Source organism: Rana temporaria, chromosome 1 (assembly GCF_905171775.1).
Source record: "Rana temporaria chromosome 1, aRanTem1.1, whole genome shotgun sequence".
NCBI lineage: Eukaryota > Metazoa > Chordata > Amphibia > Anura > Ranidae > Rana > Rana temporaria.
This window is the reverse complement of record NC_053489.1, coordinates 498,878,064-498,901,088: the sequence shown is the minus strand read 5'-3', so window position 1 is coordinate 498,901,088 and position 23,025 is coordinate 498,878,064.

Below are 23,025 nucleotides of genomic sequence, written 5' to 3'. Positions count from 1 at the left end.
AAATATTGGGCATTGGGAGCGAGCCCTGCTGTTAAAAATTTGTTTAAAAATTGAAATTACATGCCCCTGAAAAATTGAAAAATTGGGCCTTGGGAGTTGGTGGTACTCTAAACCAAACATATTGTTGGAAGCTAGCATCTTCAAGATTCAGGAGGAATAGGTTAGGCAGCATAGGCAGTCTTCAAGGGATCCCAGATCCCTAGAAAATTCAATCAGTTAAATTAGCATCAGCGGCTTGATAGCTGCTGATCCAGGAGTCCAGGACTAATTAATTTTTATAAATGTGAGTCTATAAACGGAGTCTGTGGACAGGCACACTCTTTGATCCATTACAAACCCTCCAGCAGCGCTGAATGTCCATTCAGAAAGCACACTGGATGCAGGACAGGCCAGTAGCTCAAATGCATATTGAGCAAGTTCCGGCCAGTGGTTTATCCTCCAGACCCAGTTACCCAGTAGATGCTCTTGCCCCTAGATATTCCTGCACCATATAATGCAGACGCTGCCGATGGTTGCTTGAACCTGGGTGCTGAGGACTAAAAAATTGTTTGAAGGCCACCTTCTCCACCGCTCTGCCTCTGACCGAACAAAGCCTCAGAAACGTGTTATCCACTACCAGGAAATGGTAACCGCTCAGGGTCGGGAAAGGCTTAACACAAACTTCTCTTCAAGGAGTCCTAAAGATGTTTCATCCTCTGCTCCCTCTGCGAAGGCAGGATAAGCACTGCAACTTTACACTTGTAACGTGGATCAAGAAGGGTTGCCAGCCAGTAATGATCCCTCTCCTTGATACCACGGAACCTAGGGTCTTTTTGCAGGCTTTGCAGAATCAGGGAACCCTTGCAGTGTAAGTTTGCAGAGGCATTAGATTCTGAGTCCTCTGGGTCACTAAAGATGACATTGTCAGGAACTACCTCCTCCCAGCCATGTACAACTCTTTGGGTTTCTGGGGACTGAAAACCATCCCTTGAAGACTGCTGCGTTTTATCCTCTACATTCATGCTGACACAATCCTCCTCCTCCTCTTCTTCCTGTGTGTTTGGCAGCCCTGCAGGAATGCCCTGTCCATGATTCCACAAAGCGTGTGCTTCAGCAGGAAGACTAGAGGGACAGTGTCACTGATGCATGCATTGTCGCTGCTCACCATCCTTGTGGCCTCCTCAAATGGTGACAGGACAGTGCATGCATCCTTAATCAGTAGCCACTGGTGTGGCAAAAAGAAGCCAAGCTCCCCTGAGCCTGTCCTGGTGCCATACTCACACAGGTACTCATTGATGGCCCTCTGCTGTGTGTGAAGGCCCTGCAGCTTTGCCAATGTTGAGTTCCACCTGGTGGGCATGTCACAAATGAGGCGGTTGGTAGGCAGGTTGAATTCCCGCGGAATGTCAGCCAGCCGAGCACTGGCATTGTACGACTGCTCGAAATTACCACAGACTTTTCTGGCCTGCCTCAGCAGATCTTATAAGCCGGGGGAACCTGGTCAAGAAACGCTGCACTACCAAATTCAGGACGTGTGCCAAGCATGTGTCAAGTGTTCCTGTCGGAGGGCGGAGAGAAGGTTGGTGCCAATGTCACATACAACCTTTCCTGGCTCAAGCTGCCGTGGTGTAAACCACCTCTGAGCCTGCCCCTGCAGAGCTGACAGAATCTCTGCCCCAGTGTGGCTCCTGTCCATCAGATAGACCAATGGAAGCACCACGTGGCATCTTTTAGCCTGACTGCTTGTGTAGCCCCTTGAACACATAGAAAGCACTGCTGGTTCAGAGGACAATTCTGCAGAAGAGGCCATAGAGGAAGAAGAAGAGGAGGGGGTGGTGGCGGAACAAGCTCCAACTCTAAACCCTGTCCTGCATCCTTCCCAGCTGCCAGCATTAATGTCTAAACCACTGGCCTGTTCTGAGTGGAACCTGCCCTGTTAAACCGCTGTATGGTCTTGGCCACCGTGCTGCAGCTCAGTTTCATGGTCTTGTCAATCTTCTTATAGCCTAGGCCATCTTTATGTAGAGCAACAAATATTGGGCCAGAATACTCCGGCGTATTTCTTCTGTGAATCTGGCCCATTGTCTTCAGATCCTCAGAGAGTTCTTTGCCATGAGGTGCCATGTTGAACTTCCAGTGACCACTATGAGAGAGTGAGAGCAATAACACCAAATTTAACACACCTGAGTCCTTGTAACACTAATGAGTGACATAACACCGGGGAAGCAAAATGGCTAATTGGGTCCAATTTGGACATTTTCACTTAGGAGTGTACTCACTTTTATTGCCAGCGGTTTAGACATTCATGGCTGTGTGTTGAGTTATTTTGAGGGGGACAGCAAATTTACACTGTTATACAAGCTGTCCACTCACTACTTTACATTGTAGCAAAGTGTAATTTATTTAGTGTTGTCACATAAAAATAAATACATAATAAAACATTTACAAAAATGTGAGGGGTGTACTCACTTTTGTGAGATATTGTGTGTGTATATATATATATATATATATATATATATATAAACACTAAACTGCCTGCATGCCACTAACTATATTGCCTAATCTAGCTCAAGTTCTCTCAAGTCTCAATGTCACACTACATAGGGCCGCTGTGTAAGCAGCCTTATATAGTGTGGGGTGTGGACTTAGCTCCCTGAGCCATGATTGGCTAAAGGCACCCTGCTTTTGGCCAATTATTGCTCTCACAGCAGATTGCGCTGTGATTGCCCAAAGCATGCAGGTCAGGTGCATGCTTTGGCCCATCAGCGGCTGTCAATGCACTGCGATCTCGCAGTGCATTATGGGGCGCTCTGCGGCTCTTGAATTTTCTGCGAAACCCCATATGTTCGTTTGCTCTGCGAACAAACAAACACCAGATGTTTGAGTCCAACTTATGTTCGACGCGAACATCGAGAACTTTAGGTTTTCTTGATATACTGTGTATATACATCAAAGAAGACCTTACTGGAGAGAAACATGGAGGCTGGTACTGCAAATTAACCACTTGTTCCATCGATTTAACGATCAGTATTGCTACTCCCAGAGGCTAATCATTGGCAATTTTAGCAGCATGACTGAGTTACAAAAAAATCTCGTGTAGCTGAGGTGACTGCCAACATTCAAAAGATTAAAGCTGCCTATGTGGCTTAGCCCTTAGAATGCCAAGGGGAGTTATTTGTGGCTTCTTTACTCTCTCTGTCGTTCTGGTCCAACACTATTTAGTACTGAAAATAAAGCATGGACATTCTACCCAATGTTTGCATAGCCTGTGCTATCTGTAACTAGAAACCCCATAGGAGGAATTAGACTAATTTGCTCTAGGGAACACACGATACACCAGTGTACAATGATTTTGATAACATATTTGGGCCTCATGCCTGCATAGCGAAGTATAAGACATGAAATTGGGAACATATTGTGGCATATTTTGACATATCTTCATGTATAGTTGTTAGTATCTATCTAACACTACAACTTTTAACACCTAAACCTGTCTACTTTAAATTGAGGTCTGACCACCAGTTGTTAATTAGGTTCACATGGCAATAATCTTAACCATTAGCTAACTAGGCTACAGTTAGAGCAGATGACCTAGAGGTTAAAAATACTGTGCTCTGAGGCTTGCAAGCTTTGCAGCTCCGTTTTGATTGTTTATGAGTTTTCCAATTCAGCTTAAACTTTGGGTAACATCTGTAACTAATTTAACTGTATACAGGAATTACAAACTACTGCATCTTTATGGGAGTACATAAGTTTATCCTGCATATGTTCAGTAGTTGGTAATTAGCTTGCAGTGTTCTACACAAAGAGAAAGAAACATAGATTAATATACATAATATGTAGGTAGATGAATTGATTACCTTTGACACCCACAGATTAATTAATTACCTTTTAAAAACATACTGGGGCAGATTCAGGTACCTGCGCGCCTAGTTACGGTGGCGCAGCGTATTGTATTTACGCTACGCCGACGCAACTTACAGGAGCAAGTGCAGTATTCACAAAGCACTTGCTCCGTAAGTTGCGGCGGCGTAGCGTAAATGGGGCCGGCGTAAGCCCGCGTAATTCAAATGTGGAAGGGGGGGCGTGTTTTATGCTAATGTGTTATGACCTGACGTGATTGACGTGTTTTACGAACGGCGCATGCGCCGTCCGTGTACATATCCCAGTGTGCATTGCTCTCAAGTACGCCGCAACGACTAATTGGTTTTCGACGTGAACGTAAATTCTGTCCAGCCCTATTCGCGAACGACTTACGCAAACGACGTAAAAAATTTAAATTTCGAAGCGGGAATGACGTCCATACTTAACATTGGCTGCGCCTCCTAATAGCAGGAGCAACGTTACGCCGAAAACGACTTACGCAAACGACGTAAAGAACTACCGCCGGGCGCACGTACGTTTGTGAATCGGCGTAACTAGGTAATTTGCATAATCTACCCTGAAAACGACGGGAGCGCCACATAGCGGCCAGTGTGAGAATGCACCCTAAGATACGACGGCGTAAGAGACTTATGCCAGTCGTATCTTAGGCTAATGTCGGCGTATCTTGCTTTCTGAATACAGAAAGAAGATACGCCAGCGTAAATTCTCTCTGAATCTACCCCACTGTATGTAAATTTATACTTTGAAAGGTGGTATGGCAATCCACAAGAGTATTTAATGAAAAGTAGCATACAGTAACCCATATGAACAGTACGACGAATAGGGGATCTTTTGTTCACTGATAGAGCAGCAAGTAGACATACATAAGTTGAAAAAAGACACAAGTCCATCCAGTTCAACCAAAAAAAAAAAATGAGACAGGGATGATCAGGAAGGCATGCATGATCGGGGTCATTAGCAGACAGAAATGGTCAGGACACCCCAAGATCGGTACACGGAAGTCAGAGATAGACATACATACAGGCCCGGATTTCCCACAAGGCCACCAAGGCCGGGCCTTGGGGCGGCAGGGTGCAGAGGGGCGGCAGTGGCATGGAATCTTCCGACGACTAGTTAAGGGCGGTAAGTTGCTTTCTGGAATCCGCTCGCTCGTCAACAAGTGATTTCGGCGATGTCACCGCAATCACTTGTAAAATGTGTGCTGCCGTCCGTCCGTCCTCCCCTCCCCTCCCCCCCACATACCTCTCTCTACTGGCTCTGTCTTCGGGACTCTGTCCTCCCCCAGGCCACCGAGTTTGTCTCCTGTGACTGTCCATGCCGCCGATGTACACAGTGAGAGGGGTGAGCTGTGCTCGTCCCATCTCAGCTGTGACAGGAGTTCTAGCACAGTGCAAGGACTCCTGTTTTGTAGGTGACAGGGTCAATAAAGAGAACCTGTCACCTCCAATTGCTATCACACAGGGAATTGCTTTATCTGTGTGATAGCAATTAAGTTAAGTGAAAAAAAATTGATAAAAAAAATAAAAATAGGAAATAATAATTAAATTATAAAAATAAAAAAATAATTAAAAAGTGAAGAATAAGAAAAATAATATTAAAATAAATAAGAAAATTATACAAAAATAAAAAAAAGTAAACGACAAGCTACAAAATAAAAAAAAGTGATAAAAAATTAAAAAAGAAAGAAACAAAAAATATTTGAACTAACCAGTTGCCATTCTCCGTTGATTTGGGGGGGGGGGGGGTGGATCGGTTGGCAGGGAGTGGGTGCATTGTGGAACCTGGCCTTGGGGCAGCAGGGAGAGCAAATCCGGCCCTGCATACATAGGACGCCACACCAGAAGCCTAAACACAAAGGCTGGCTTGCAGTGCGAGGGGTTAAATAGTGTTTCCTGTTGAGAGGCTGGGGTGGAACCATGCTGAGAGCTCATACTTAAACGCTCAGGTGGGGGCATGCTCTCTAGAGCTGAGACACAGACCTGAAAGGTAGGCAGAGAGTAAGAGCATAAAAAATGACTGCAGATTCATGACAGTACCCCCCTCTTATGAGGCCTCCCCCTCCTCCACCTGGGACAAGGCATGGAGGGGAACTTCAAATGAAACTTCCTGAGAAGAGGAGGCGCAAAGACCTCAGATGCAGAAATCCAAGACCTCTCCTCAGGACCAAAACCTTTCCAAATTCAACGAGATATTGAAGTACACCTTTACATTAGCAAGAATCCAAAATTTGCCTAACCTTATACTCTTGATCCTCCTCAGAGTCTGGAGCCGAGATAGGGAGAGGACGAGAGAACTTATTGAGAACTAAAGGTTTCAGAAGGGACACATGAAAGGAGTTTGAAATCTTGAGGCTTTTGGGATATGGAGTTAAAAACAAACAGGATTCAGCTTAGAAATTATAGTGTAAAGACCAATGAATCTTGGGGCAAAGATAGGAGGTAAGCAGACAGTCAAAGCATAAAACATTATTGCAGATTCATGACACAGGGTTTGTGCTTCTCTCAGTACCCCAGAACACTCAGATTAGATTTTACCCTCTCTTTGACTAACCTCTGTCAGATCTGAAGGCCTACAAGGCTCCTGGCACATAAAGACATCCTCCCAGGCATTCCTTTAAAGGCCTCGTACAGACGAGCGGACCTGTCCGATGAAAACAGTCCGCGGACCGTTTTCATCGGACATGTCTGCTAGCAGATTTTGGTCTGATGGTTGTACACACCATCAAACCAAAATCCCCGCGGACAGAATACGCGGTGACATGGCGGCGACGATGACGCGGCGACGTGCGCGAACCCGGAAGTTCAATGCTTCCACGCATGCGTCGAATCACTTCGACGTCATGCGTGGGTTCCCGGGCCAGCGGACATGTCCGATGAGTCGTACTGACCATCGGACATGTCCGGCGGACAGGCTTCCAGCGGACATGTTTCTTAGCCTGCTAAGAAACATTTGTCCGCTGGAAACCTGTCCGGTCGGCCGGAAAATTGTCCGGTCGGCCCTACACACGACCGAACATGTCTGCTGAAACTGGTCCGACGGACCAGTTTCAGCAGACATGTTCGGTCGTGTGTACGAGGCCTAAGTCATGTGATGGGGATAGCTCCCACTTTGCGACTGGCCAAGGGGGATGTGCCACCCCCTAAAAAAAAACAGCACCAGCCGCCACTGATGGTAGGCAGTGCACCTCAATAATTAAAAAAAAATGTATTTGTACTATTTTTTAGTACATCACAACTTAAAGCACAGATGATTCACATTTGTGTGAATTGGGTCCTATAAATACACATAAAAATCTGAACGTATAATCTCCTTGCTAAAAGAAACTATCAAGCTTAATATAGAGGTACCTGCACATATTTGCAAAAGCCTGCAGTCTTCACTGCTATGCCTAATTTTGGAGCAGTTTCTATGACTGATTGCTGGGCTGTTGTAATTGACAAGTCAAAGTCAATGTCATTGGTCTAATATGGCCATGGCCTTGTAGTTTGGCATATTGATCTCAATGGGCAAGTTTCAGAGGTGGCGCCAGCACGCCCCCAAAGTCACAGCATGTGTACAGCCCTGCCAGGCTGTAATGAGTTCTAGTGGGTGAACTAGTAAAACTGCAGCTCAACTGCCTGTTTTTACTTCTCTTGGCCACCAGTGTGAAAGAGAACTTAGTTTACACACATCTGATTGGGCGTCTGTGGGTGAGAGTGACAGCTTCCTCCTAGGTTTCACCCAAACTTAAGCTCATTCCTAAATTCTGCACTTCCTGTTGTGATAACTTACCTTACCGTTCTGTACATTTCTATTGGCCCATCACTGTGATTAGTGTCTTCTCAATTTTAATGAGCCATGATGAGTTGGCCAAACTTTGACACTACCAGGACATGCTGAAACTTTGCCTGATCAAAATAGCCCAGGGATTAGGGCATAGTAAAGGGCACTGCTGACTCCTAACTGCCTTCACTTAAAACATTTTAGCAGCATCTTTTTTAATTTTAATAACAAAGTTGCATTAGGCTTGGCCGTGGGTGGGCCCAGATTCACAAACGAGATACGACGGCGTATCTCCAGATACGCCATCGTATCTCTCAGGCCTCGTACACACGGCCGAGGAACTCGACGTGCCAAACACATCGAGTTCCTCGGCCAGTTCAGCACTGAAGCCGCCGAGGAGCTCGGCGGGGCGAGAGCTCCCATAGAACAACGAGGAAATAGAGAAAATGTTCTCTATTTCCTCGTCGAGCTCCTCGTCGGCTTCCTCGGCCGAAAGTGTACACACGACCAATTTCCTCGGCAGAATTCAGCCAGAAACTCGGTCGGAAGCTGAATTCTGCCGAGGAAACTGGTCGTGTGTACGGGGCCTGAGTTGCGCCGTCGTATCTATGCGCCTAAATCTTAAAATCAGTTACGCATAGATTTCCCTTAGATCCGACAGGCGTAAGTCTCGGATCGTAACTGCATATTTACGCTGGCCGCTAGGGGCGTGTACGCTGATTTACGTGTCGAAATATGTAAATCAGCTAGATACGCGAATTCACAAACGTACGCCCGGCCGACGCAGTACAGTTACGCCGTTTACGTTAGGCTTTTCTCGGCGTAAAGTTACCCCTGCTATATGGTGGCGTAAGTGTGGCGTACCGATGTTAAGTATGGCCGTCGTTCCCGCAACGAAATTTGAAAATTTTACGTCGTTTGCGTAACTCGTCCGTGAATGGGGCTGGACGTAATTTACGTTCACGTCAAAAACCAATACGTCCTTGTGGCGTATTAGGAGCAATGCACACTGGAAGATTTCCACGGACGGCGCATGCGCCGTTCGTGAAAAACGTCAATCACGTCGGGTCACATAACATTAACATAAAACACGCCCCCCTGTCCCACATTTGAATTAGGCGGGCTTACGCCGGCCAATTTACGATACGACGCCGCAACTTACGGAGCAAGTGATTTGAGAATACAGCACTTGCCCGTCTAAGTTGCAGAGGCGTAACGTAAATCGAATACGTTACGCCCGCGCAAAGATACGCGGATGTACGAGAATCTGGCCCTAAGTTCCTAAGTAAGCGCTGTTTTTGCATGCCAGGAACATGTGTCAAGATCTTCAGCGATCCTTGCCTGATACTGAAAGCAGGACATATGGGGGTATTTGGATACTTCAATCTTTGACGTAATAAAGTGCTGAATTGGGACACACTCATAAGGAGATTTTGGACAAGTGGGAAAATACAATAAAAAGCATCTCTGATGTACCTGAGGTGGGGTTTGGCATTAGGAGATGGAAATACTGTAAGTGAATGTGTCACAACCACCCTGGGCACTGAATAAGGAATATATATGTCATATACCCTGCCTTTGGATATTATGGAAAAAACCACAGATGAACTCTGTGTAGTTGAGAAAGTTCAACAATAATTCAATCTCATAGGAATGCATGAAACGTGCTTAATAAGCAAATAACAGTAATGGGATAATGGGAAATAAGTCTCAATTTCTCATTAAATCAGCGTTTGTATCCTTATCTAGGCTCTTGAATGATATTCTAATTTTCTATGTTGACAGCCTGATTAGGGAAAATGTTGACCATTGCCTACTCTTGTTTGCTGCAATACCAAAGCTGCTCATTTAGATCCATGCAAACCATGACACACTCACATCTCCAGGTATGAATTGTTAATGGGACATGTTGTTCGGTTTCCAGTGTGTTCTACTCAAATATCACTCGTACCAAGTTGTTAAATTCCTACCTACCCCCTGAGTGATGGGACCTGTAAAGAATATACTGCTAGAAATGTCATTTGCATGTAATAACACTCACATAAAAGTGACAGTAAAGCAATACCAGCTGTGAAATCTGTAATGCAATCATCGTTGCACTTACCCAAAGATGCAAAGCTAACCTCCCTTCGATGTGGCTTAAGTGGGGGTTAGAATAACAGTGCCAAGTAAAAGGGAGACCTGGCCACAAATGTGTGACAGTGCTAAGCGCCTAATTGTTTCTTGCTGTTACTGTTTCTGCCAATTTCATTCAGTTTTCCAGGACAGCTACACAATATCCACTTTTGTCTGTTGTAATGCAGAACATTAATTAATGTGATCTGTAGTGGAAGACTGACATACCATGTATGAATATATAATGTATTTAATGGTTTGTTAAAACCAGAACGATTAAAACGCCAGTGGAATTGGTTTTCAGATATTCTTTATGCATGCAACCATACAGGTAAAACCTTGTCTACATTTATTGGTAAAATACTTGAGAATGTTTCACCAAGCGGCATATTTAATATTCAGATTACTAAAGCACTGCTCTTGATGCTTGCTATAATCTGAATATGTTAGTAGTACATAGGGGAGACACAGGGAATCCTAGGTTCCTATAATGTGAAGGGGGAGCACTTTGTAAAAGATTGGCGCAACCCAGGCCAATATAAGTGTCAGTGATGTTCTGCCCGCTTCTGTAGGCGTGCGCGAACCACGGCCCTCACACGCACCTATGTGCGTGAATCACGGCCCTTGCACGCACCTGTGCGCAGGCGCGCGTGTTAGATGCACCTTTAGCGCCCAGCAGCCTATAAAAGACGCTGTAGGGATGCTGCACCTTGCGGCTTGATCTGCATTTGTTCCCTTGTGTTCCTGTTCCTGTATGAAGCATTCTGTTCCAGTGTATGACCCGGCTTCCTGACCTTGCTTCTATCTCCAGTCCTGACTTCGGCTTGCTGGCCCTGCTCAGTTCTCTGCCTGACTACTAGTGTTGAGCAGAATACGCCATATTCGATTTCGCGATATATCACGAATATATAGCCGAATATTCGAGAAATATTCGCTAAATTCGAATATTCGTGATATTTTATCGAAATGAAATGTTTGCGAAATTTCGCTATTGCGAATGCGAAAATAATTGCGAAATTTCGACAACTGCGGTAGGAGCACTCTGATTGGCTCAGAATATTCGTGATATTTTATCGAAATTTCGCAAAATGCGAATGCGATATTTATTGCGGAATTTCGACAACTGTGGTAGGAACCCTCTGATTGGCTCAGAATATTTGTGATATTTTATCGAAATTTCGCAAAATGCGAATGCGATATTTATTGCGGAATTTCGACAACTGCGGTAGGAGCCCTCTGATTGGCTCAGAATATTCGTGATATTTTATCGAAATTTCGCAAAATGCGAATGCGATATTTATTGCGGAATTTCGACAACTGCGGTAGGAGCCCTCTGATTGGCTCAGAATATTCGTGATATTTTATCGAAATTTTGCAAAATGCGAATGCGATATTTATTGCGGAATTTCGACAACTGCGGTAGGAGCCCTCTGATTGGCTCAGAATATTCGTGATATTTTATCGAAATTTCGCAAAATGCGAATGCGATATTTATTGCGGAATTTCGACAACTGCGGTAGGAGCCCTCTGATTGGCTCAGAATATTCGTGATATTTTATCGAAATTTCGCAAAATGCGAATGCGATATTTATTGCGGAATTTCGACAACTGCGGTAGGAGCCCTCTGATTGGCTCAGAATATTCGTGATATTTTATCGAAATTTCGCAAAATGCGAATGTGAAATTGATTGCGGAATTTCGACAACTGCGGTAGGAGCCCTCTGATTGGCTCATTATGAAATCGAATATTCCTGATATTTTATCGAAATTTCGCAAAATGCGAATGCGATATTTATTGCGGAATTTCGACAACTGCGGTAGGAGCACTCTGATTGGCTCTGATGCAAAAGAAGGGCGGAGAAAATAATCGCGCGATATTCCGATTGCCGAATAATCGCATTGCGATTTTTCGGCAAGATAAAATGATCGCTTCAGCTACTCGGCCCAAGGTCTCTAATCATACCAGCAATGCTTTTAGACGTCGATGCAGATCTCTAGGATGTGATCTGTTCTAAAAATAAAATTGAAAAAATTTGAATATTCTGAATAGCGAATATTCAACGCGAAATTCGAAATATATCGCGAATACTTGAATATGCCATATTCGAGCCGAATATTCGCAATACGAATATTCGTGAGCAACACTACTGACTACCCGTTGCTTAGACCCAGCCTGGACTCTGACTATTCTCCTGCCTGCCGTTTATACTGTTGCTCTGAAGTGTATGACCCGGCTTGTCTGACTCTGCTACTCTGCTGATCTGCATCTGCTGCTCTGCTGATCTGAATCACCTGCTCTGCTGACCTGCATCTGCTGCTCTGCTGACCTGCATCACCTGCTTCCTGTCCAGCTTCACCAGCAGCAACAACCAGAACAGGCACCTTTACCTCACCGTGCTCTTACCACCACTGTCTCCATTCCAGTGGTCTCCGAGCCGGGGTTGTACGGGAGGTCTCCCTCCATGCATCAGGCTCACACCCAGGTACGTAACAATAAGAGAAGTTAGGAAAGAAAAGGTATAATTAGGCTGTATTATTTTTTTCCGCAAAATGTTAAAGGTATGTTTTTGCTAGATTACATAAAATATAACAAATGTCAGTTCATTAAACAAGATACATTGACTGAAAGTGTATTATTGCATTCTAGAATACCCTTAAAGTGGATGTAAGCCCCATTTATGAAATCTTAGCCAGGCACACATATCTGTAGTGTTTACTTATCTCTCTCCAAAGTCCTAAATCCTGTGTCTTTCTGCTGCTCTGTTCCTCTGTTAAGAGTATGATAACTTCTGACAAGTTCTCTGACACAGGAGATAAAAGCAGCTGGATATTTGTGTCAGGGAGGGAACGTAGAGATAGATAAGCAGAGAGCTTGTCTATTCAGACTACAGCTTTGCAAGTTTCTTCGTTCCTCTTCCTGTGTGGAGTGGGGGTGTGTGCCTTTCCACCAATCAGCTCTCACACAGACTCCACACCCACTGCTGAATGAGGAAACACGATTTGTAACACAATGTACACTTTCTAAAGAATGTAGAAAGCTGAAGACAGCAGATATACATGTAAAACTTATGTAGGGAGATTTGTTTCATCTGTGTATCATCTGAGGCTGTTCACTTCAATGGGTATATGTGAGGGTTTACATCCACTTTAAGGGTCTATTTATATATATATATATATATATAAAAAATGATAGCCATTCATTTTGAGAATTTGCATGTACATTCATTCCATGCCAATTAGGCAAACACAAATTTTCTTTAGGCTATTTTCTCTTCAGAATGAAATTTCTTTTTATTATGGATAGCAGTAATATGCCTTTTTTTAACCCCATTTTAGCTGACAAACGGGCTGCAACCGCATGCATTGCACGTGATTGCGGGATGTTTGTGGCACTTCCCCATTACTTGAATGTGTAGCATTCAGTGGGCCTGCTGCCTGCCGATTGCAATATGTTGGGTTATGTTCAACTTTCCATCTATTAAACCTTTTCCCCCTGTTGCTTAAACTTTGGATAGTAATTTTTTTTTCTGCCAGTAAATACCTTATACAGCTCACTTCCTGTTTCTTGTCTGGTAAATAGCCTAAGCTTATGACATCATGCACAGCTCTCTCTCTCATGAGAGTTTGCCAGCAAGGAAGGGGGAGTCATAAGAGGGTCAATGAGAGCTGCAGAGCTGGAGGTGTGTCTGTGTAAAACCAGGAAGTGAACAGTCAGCAGCTTCAGCTGCCCACAGTTAAAATGGTTGCAGCCAGACTTAGTGGAGAAAGATTTCTGCAACATATTTGGCAAGTACAGAATCGCAGTATGTATAAAATATTATGCAAAGTGGTTGGAGGGAAGCTTCAGAATGGCAAAGATGTTTTTATTACAAATTATGTGAGCAGACTGCAGTTCCTCTTTAATAGTCACTGAGAAGCTTTTGGAGCAGTTAACAATTAAAAGATTAAGCAATTCATCTTGTTTTTTTTAGCTAGCATGTTGATTTATGAATTCTGTGTTTGTCGCAGGCTTACACTACATCAGCTGTATTTTCGTATGATAGAGTTTTTTTTTTTTAAGAAACACTCTCTGGCAGGTTTTTGTATTAAAATCTAACATTGAATTTGTATATCTATCAACCATAAAATGCTGCAATCTGATTTTGATCTGACTTTCAGTGCCATTATATAGTGCTAGCCTACTTGGATGCATCTTAAGAAATGTTTGTATATTCTATGGGGCCAAAATCGCCCTGGAATCGCACCAAAGTAGTACAGGAACCTTTTCCAAAATTGCATTGATGTAACTGGACACTAAGGGCCAGATTCACATAGCTGCGCTCCGGCGTAACGTAACTCATTTACGTTACACCGCCGCAAGTTTTCAGCGCAAGTGCTTGATTCACAAAGCACTTGCCTGTAAACTTGCGGCGGCGTAACGTAAATCCGTCCGGCGCAAGCCCGCCTAATTCAAATGTGGCGTGTGTCATTTAAATTAGGCGCGCCCCGCGCCGAACGTTCTGCGCATGCTCCGTTAGGTAATTTCCCGCTGTGCTTTGCGCGAAATTACGGCACCCCGACGTATTTTTTGAACGGCGACGTGCGTTACGTCGTTTCGTATTCCCGGACGTCTTACGCAAAAAAAAAAAAAAACGACGGCCATACTTTAACATGGATGGTGGATGGTCCACCTAAAGAGGACTCGTAACTTTGCGATGGGAAAAGCCGACTAGCGACGACGTAAGCGAATGCGACGAACGCGCGTACCTTCGTGGATTGCCGTAAACATCTAATTTGCATACCCGACGCAGGAAAACAACGCAAACTCCACCCAGCGGGCGCCGGAGAATTACACCTACGATCCGAAGGTGTACGAAGCCGTACGCCTGTCGGATCGAAGCCTAAAGCCTTCGTAACTTGTTTTGAGGATTCAAAACAACGCTACGACGCAGCAAATTTGAAAATACGCTGGCGTATCAGTAGATACGCCGGCGTATTTCAACTGTGAATCTGGCCCTAAGAGAGCTTTACTTTATTAAGTAAGCATGGTGAATGTTCACCAAAGTAAATCAGTTTCTTTTCTCAATCCAGACTACAAGTTTATCATTCTGTATAGGCATATTTAAAACGTACCACCAGAGGTCACTCTAGCTCCATTTCTCCAATCACAATTTTTTCGAATGGCATTTATTAACTTAAATGTAGAGTTTTAGCCTGCCCTGGGCTGTTTTCATTTCGAGTGAAAAGTATTACATGAATAAATTGACCTAACAAAGTGTGTTCAGAACCAGATAGGAAACATAGCTGAAAACTCACCAGAATAAGCTTGAAGGCATTTTTGAGAAGTTAAGCCACAAATACGGTCATCTGCGAGGTTACTGACCCCTATGGCAGTTAAAAGGTTTTTAGTGGAAAAGTCAGATAAAATAATTAGTTTAAATTGAAACCTCTTCCTTGATATAGGGCATGTTAAACTAAAAGGAGACCCAAAGTCTTTTGTCTAGAGGTGTCATAAAACATCCTACTTTGTTGAGTTGATGGAAAGTAATTCACAATAGCTCTTACCGGATGAATGTATTTCATTTTTAAACAGAAAAACAGCATCCACCGAGTTTCTCCAGTGGGGTTAAATCCTGGCCAAAACATACATTCCAGCTCCTAATGTATGGAAATTCCTTTGTTTCCAGAACGGCAACTTCTATCTAATTTTCTAACTAAATCCAAGTAAATACTCTGCTGTATAGAAAAAAAAAAACACAGATTTTGTTTATTCCATCTCTGTTACATATTTAGCATAGTACAGAGTTAATAGACATGTGTCTCCAGCAAATTGGATTTGCTGAAAAGTAATACAAGCCTAGTGGGTCAGTCGCCTACCTCTGTTGGGTGCCACATTTGAAAAACGGACTGTGCCTTATGCATGATTTTATGGTAATCTTTCCACTGTCAAACACGGCTCTATATTCTGGCTGTGCTGTCCAGTAGAGGTGTATGCATCACTAAATTACAGATTCTTTGGCAAATAAGACATTCACTTATGTATATTTCAACTGTGTATTTAGCTATTTGCCTGAAGTGCAGATTCAACGGAGAAGTGTAGTCAAAGCTATTTTATGTCGGATAAAGTCCTCTGTTGGCTGACATCACTCAGACTCAGGAAAGATCCTCCCATATGCAGGGCCGTCTTAATAGCATTATGGGCCCCTGGGCAAAGTAATGCTCTGGGGCCCCTACAATGGAGACAGTGCAGGTAAACAGACTTCAAGTAGGTAGGAGGCAGACAAGCAGAGCTTCCCCTTTTGGGTGGAGATCCGCATTAACTACATGAACAATCATTCTGTACAGCAAATACTACATACATAAAGTGACAAAGCTGCTAGATTGATGCCCCCCCAGCACTCTGACCCCTCTTTGCCCCAGATATCCCCCCAGCACTCTGACCACTCTATGCCCCAGATATCCTCCCAGCACTCTGACCCCTCTACGCCCCAGATATCCCCCCAGCACTCTGACCCCTCTACGCCCCAGATATCCCCCAGCACTCTGACCCCTCTACACCCCAGATATCCCCCCAGCACTTTGACCCCTCTACACCCCAGATATCGCCCCCAGCACTCTGACCCCTCTACACCCCAGATGTCCCCCCAGCACTCTGACCCCTCTACACCCCAGATATCCCCCCAGCACTCTGACCCCTCTACACCCCAGATGTCCCCCCAGCACTCTGACCCCTCTACACCCCAGATATCCCCCAGCACTCTGACCCCTCTACACCCCAGATATCCCCCCCAGCACTCTGACCCCTCTACATCCCAGATATCCCCCCAGCACTCTGACCCCTCTACACCCCAGATATCCCCCAGCACTCTAACCCCTCTACACCCCAGATATCCCCACCAGCACTCTGACCCCCTCTACTCCCCAGATATCCCCCCAGCACTCTGACCCCTCTACACCCCAGATATCCCCCCAGCACTCTGACCCCCTCTACACCCCAGATATCCCCCCAGCACTCTGACCCCTCTACACCCTAGATATTTATGCTTTGGGGAGAGTGCAGGGGCCCCCCATGCAGCTGGGGCCCCTGGGCAGTGCCCAGGTGTGCCCTCTCATTAGGACAGCCCTGCCCATATGCCTGGGCCAGCACCTGGCTCAGCCTCTCAGAGATCCCCCCCAGAGCCTGAGCCAACCCCTTCTACCCCCTCCACAGTCTAGCCCTGGAGGGGCAGAGCAGAGGACCAGTGACTGACAGTCCGGGCTCTGTGCTCAGAGCGGAGGAGAGAACCAGCGACAGAGCCGGTGCTAGACTATTTTGCGCCCTAGGCAAGACCAGCTACTTGCACCCCCCCCAAAAAAAAAAAATTCTCCAAATGCAGCCTGTACAGGAATGCTTTCTCACCTCCTTGCCAACATTAGCTCAGTGTGGAGACTGACTGGGGAGATGGGAGGAAGTGATGTTGCACAGCACCTCATTGGCTGGAAACCTTCACGGATTAGCTAAAGTTTGCAGGAGACTTTGCCTCCAGCTTACATCATCCTATCCTGCAGCGGTATGTAGAACGTTGGCGGATTGTCTGGGGAACAGAGCAGCTATCAGAAATGTTGTGGCCTCTTACACAGCTTTAGGCCTAGGCCCCCCCAGGCCTGACCCCCTTACATCATAGTTTACCCCTTTCATTAGGGTGCACAAAGTTGCCCCCCCTTACATCAGGGTCCCAAGAGTCCCCTCTCCTTAAATCAGGGTCCATAGTCCTTACAACAGAGACCCCACTTTCATTAGGATCCCCAAAGTCTTCCCTTACATTAGAATCCCAAAGCCCCCCCTTACATTAGGGTTCCCAGAGTCCCCCTGGTCTTGGCTGCGCCATAGGCAGCAGTGCACCCTAGGCGGCTGCCTAGTTAGCCTAGTGGTAGCCAATTGTGCTAACAGTGGAAGTTGCAGGGGCTTAAAGAGGTATGGTCTAATAACATTGGAGCCTACTTTGATCTGGGTCAAGATTGCAGGCCTAGTTGTACACTGCAGATCACTGTCACAAGCAAGGTTAAGGCAGCAAATAATCCAGCTTTACCCTCCACGATGAAGCCTGTACAAGTTGAAAAGGAGAGACTGGTAAGACCATTTTATATCAGCATGTGACATCATTATTAACCCCGGACAAGTAGATTTTGTGCGAGTAGATTTCAAACGTGTCCTCCGTGTGAGTGAGGGCTTTATCTTGTTAAAAACAACTGCAGTTTCTTTTTAAGTATTACATCTATTATAAATGGCTACCCATTTGTTCAAGAAGAGGGACAACAGAGTAGGAAATAGGGACAGGGGGATTTGGTTCCAAATAAAGGACAGTTGGAAGGTATGTGTAACTGTAAACAGACACAAGTCTGTATACATCCGCCTGCCCATAGAGCAGCACAAAGCTTCTGATCGAAACTGTCCGTTTTTGGGCAGACCTGATCGAAAAGCCCATGTGAAAGGGGCCTGAATTAAAACTGCTGTCAGAAAAACAATTAAAGCCATTCAAAAAACAACGCACAACTAAAAAACATATGAGAACTATATTACAGTACCTGCCAAACTAGTTTTAATTGTGAGCACCTGGTCTTGCTATCCAGATATTCTTACCAGACAGCATAAGTTGATCGCCGACATCATTTATCTTCTACTGCAGTTAACCTCTTGGTGCCGGCTGCATGCGAATATCTGACCTCTCGGCAGGGTTGCCAACTGCCAGTTAATTTACTGACAGTTTGTAAAAATCTATGATTTTTTTACAACTGCCAGTAAATATCAGGGGCTGATAATTTCATGCTGTGTTGACTTTTTAAGTGTAAATCAAGCAAATTACTTTGTTATAGGTATTGTCAGTGTTTCCATATCATTGGTATACTGTTCAAATATTCAATGTGTTAGTTTTCAATAGGAGTTCTGTTATTTCTCAGGTTGGCAGTAAAAAATGTGCTCCGCCAGTAAATTGTCCATGTTTTGTCAGTAAAAAATGCTGCGGGCGGTTGGCGACCCTGCCTCTCGGGAGGTGGGCTTTGGTGCCAAGCGGCCGCATATTTGCGTTCCCGTTACAGATACTGGCGGCTAATGCAAAACTTACCGATTACGTGACCACTGTGACAGCCAATCACATCGGTCACATGATCATAAACCCTGCCCCACCTCCCGACATCCTAAACCCCTTAAAGGGCAGTGGCTCCAAGGGGTTAAACAACATAGTCGGTTACTGACATGCCACTAATCTATGTTTCCCTGCATGCTCTCTATGGTGGTCGGTTACATTACTCCTCACTCCTTCTCAGCATGTCTTACCATGCCATAACGGTGGATGACTTGTTGGATTGCTCTTTATGCCCACCTTTCCATCCTGTCCTGTTTACACTGCTGGACCCTTCGAATCCCACACCCACAGTTCCCAGGTCAGGCATTTCCAGGCAACTACCATTAGGTCATGAGCATGTGATGTCTTGCAGATTTACAATTGTGTGTGCATCAACCTCTGAAGAAGTGACGCTATGTCACGAAACACGTCAGTTTACATAGATGCAAGTTCCCACGTATTATGGATTGATCTTTGAAACACTGTGCTTGGCTATGGAATTAACATCTATGTATTGATCAATCTGCTTGACTATATGGCAGTTATGTTACTGTTGATCTGTTGTAAATTGTATTTACCAATAAATCTTTACTTTTCTTACTTGATTTTATTACTGAGTGTGTTGCGCCTCATCTAAAGTCCCACGGGCAATTCATGTTTCTTTGTATATTGTATGGGGATGGAGGTGTCTCACAGGGCACATCCAACCGTAGTTTGTTAGTTGGTTCTAATCTATGCTTACAGGATGAATAAAAAAAAGTGGCACACTGTTGAAGTCATCTCTTGTGATGACTTACAGTGCTGCTCCTCCTCTTACCAGTTTAAGGCCTCATTCACACGTGTGTATTACACCCATGCGAGGGCTGTGTTTCCCGCATGAGGATGTACAAGTTTTCTGTGCATCCCTGTGCAGGCAGTCCCATTTATGTCAATTAGGCTGCAGAGGTTGCACATGCACTGCCACTGCTTGACAGACACGCGGGTGCAGATAAACGGCCCTGAAAGCACCCACGGATGTTCAATTAGGAGGAGCGGTTGTATCTGTGCAGCCATGGTGTCCCAATTGACATGAATGGGACTACCTGCACGGGCATACACAGAACATCTGTGCATCCTTGTGTGGGCAACCATGGCCTCACACAGACGAATGCTGTAGCATGCTCATGTGAATGAGGCCTAAGTGATGATGTGCATCTCATTTTAGGAGGCTGATTGCATACAGATTCCAGGATTTATGGTTGTTCTGTGGAAAAACGGCATTTAAAATGGTAGTAAACTCTGTTACACCACTTATACCTACAGGTAAGCCTATAATAAGGCTTACCTGTAGTAGGTACTGTGAATATCTCCTAAACTTGCACCATTTAGGAGACATTCTGAGTGCATGCAGCCAGTGAAGTTACCGGCGCATGTGCTCTAAAGGTCCAGCATACAGTGCCCGACCTTCAGAGCCTGTGCCATAAACAACGGCTCCAGCGCGCATAGGGAGTGATGTCATCACGTCCACGGTCACTCATGTAGCCAGAGGCTGCAAACCCGGAAGGAAGACCTGGGGAAGATGGAAGATCTCTCTCTCAGTGGTGACTTTGCGGTGCTGAAGGGCTTCGTTTTAAGGTAAGTGTCTCATAATGTGCAAGTATTCGATGTATACTAGCACATTATGACATTGCTTTGCAGGGAATTTTTTTTCCCACCAACTGTGGTTTACTACCTCTTTAATAATCTTGATGAACTGGATCAAATGCTTTTTTTTTTAATTTCAGCTTTAGATTCACATGGAAAGATCCTTTTTAGAGTAATAGTTGAACAAATTGCTGCCAGCATCAGTACTACTACCGACATACAGAGAAAATATTTGGAATGTTTCAAATACAATTCCTAATTTATAATGTCTGAGCATTGCATGTGCAGCCTTTTCATAAGAAGAGTTGTCTCTGTAATATTAGTTCCATACTGACAGACGGCTTATGATTGGAGTGCCACATTACCAGACAGGATATTGGCCAAGCTATTGTTCTGTCAAGCTGTCCTATTCCTAATTAGCTTTGCGTTCTTGCTTTGTTTTTTCAAAAACCTTCCACCTTATCCAATGGATTTAACAAGGACTGCACAGTTCACATGCTGAACTTTTACTGCATATAATCTGATTACCCTTTCTCCACGGCAGACTTCTTTAATTTTTCTTTCCATGTAATACTGTGCTTCAAATGTAAATGAGCTGTTCTGAGATGTTATTATGCTGGTCCCAAAACGCATCAGTGGCTACAGCTGAGCACATTCCTTTTGTTAATTTAATTTCTGGTACTAGTAGCATGTTGAATCGGTTCTTTTTTTCCCTCCTTTTTCTCAGCAAACCTGTGACAGACTTGCTGACATGTAGAAATTGGCCCACTGAGGTAACTGAAATGCTGGATTGACTGGAATAGTAGACTTTTATGGGTCAGACAGGCCAGGTATTAAGTGAGAAATGTGAGTTTTAGTGTAATTACTCCAGGTTTGCCTCCAGTCTGCTCTAGGCACTTGTCCAGCTATACAATAAGTGATTTAATGACCACTAGTCAAGCTGTCCTGGTATAATTCCTGAGGAAGGCAGATGGAAGAGTGAAATTGGGCAGAAAAATAAAATAAACCAAACCTTTAGAAAACCATTTTGTTTCTACATAATTGTTCAATTAAAGCCTTACTGTAAACCTCATCCAGCTGTTGTTTTAGGTGCATTGGTAAATCTACTAATAAACTTCTTTCTTTGAACCTGTGAGTGATATCTGCCGGGAATTCAGAGCAATGTATCCATGATTGAATAGTAACATTAGTCTGTTTTTATAAGACATACTCAATGTTTTATACATTTTCAGGCCTATTTAATAAAGCAAAAATCGATATACAGGGCTTTATAACTCAGCAATCAACTGAAAGCAATATTTTTTTCTCACCTGATTGGCGTACATTTAGATATGGTTGCTATAGGTTTTTGCCCTTTGGGCTCTAAACTATGGCCTGTGGGCCACTTCTGGCCCTCTACAAGATTTTATCTGGCCTGCTGTTGACGTGCACAGCCTGTGGATCCAGATAAGTTTCTGCTGACAGGACCCTTATGTAAAAGGTGGGAACCCAGATGTAAGGTGGACTCTGATGGGGATCTAGATGCCTAGATGTAAATGGATGGGGGGGGGGCTCTGACCGAGACCCTAATGTTGGGGGGCTCTGATGGGGACCCAGATGTAAGATGATCATGCCCATCATAATCATCATAGAGTTGCAGCCAGAGGAGGAGCTGTGGATAAGAGGAGAGGAGAGCCGCCAAACCCAGGGGAGCGGGAATGTGGTGTGGCGCGCTGGCGGCATTCAAATTTCTGCCTTCTGGAGCTTGCAGCGCCTATGATGGACATCACACGTCCCGCGGTCCCAGCATTGGGCCAGTGGGATGTCCATCATAGGCGCTGCAGGCTCCAGAAGGCGGGACCTGCTATGTCTCTCGGCCACACTCAGCGGCGCTCGGCGGCTCCTGGGATCAGAATGGTCCCTGAACGGCGGCGCTCAGGGCTAACAATTAAATACCGCATGCCTGAGACTCTGGGCTTTTCGTGGGACCCATTCGGGGCTCCAGCCCCCCCTAATGATGCCCCTGCGAACCACGTATGTGTCAGACTCCGCCATCGTCTAAGATCACTTTTAACATTGATAAGCAATTGTGGAAAATTATACTGAAATTTATTTGTTATAGAGCTGTGAGAAATATTCCCAGATACTTTAGTCTCTCAGTTACCCATAAAAAAGGGAAGCTAAATTCCAATACAAGGGTTCAAACTTCTGGAATTGTGAGGTTCATTGCCTCAGATTTTGCATGATTAATCTTATAATTTGACAATTGTGAATAGCAATCCAATTCTCTCATTAAATTTGGTAGTGAAATCTCCGGGTTGGTAATAAAACAAGTAGGTCAACTGCAAATGCCACTACTTTATATTTCCCCAACCTGTACCCCTGTTATTTCTGGGTTACCTCTGACCGTCTCAACTTAGGCTCTAAAGTTAATATGAAGAGGAGCGGTAAGGGCACAGCCCTGGTGAGTGCAGTTTGCTAATGTGAAGCTAGTAGATAGCACACCATTAGCTTTACCGTGGCCTTTGGATGGTCTTCTAGGGCTTCTATCCATTTCATTGCATTTGTCCCGATCCCTATATACATAAGGGTACTCCTCAAA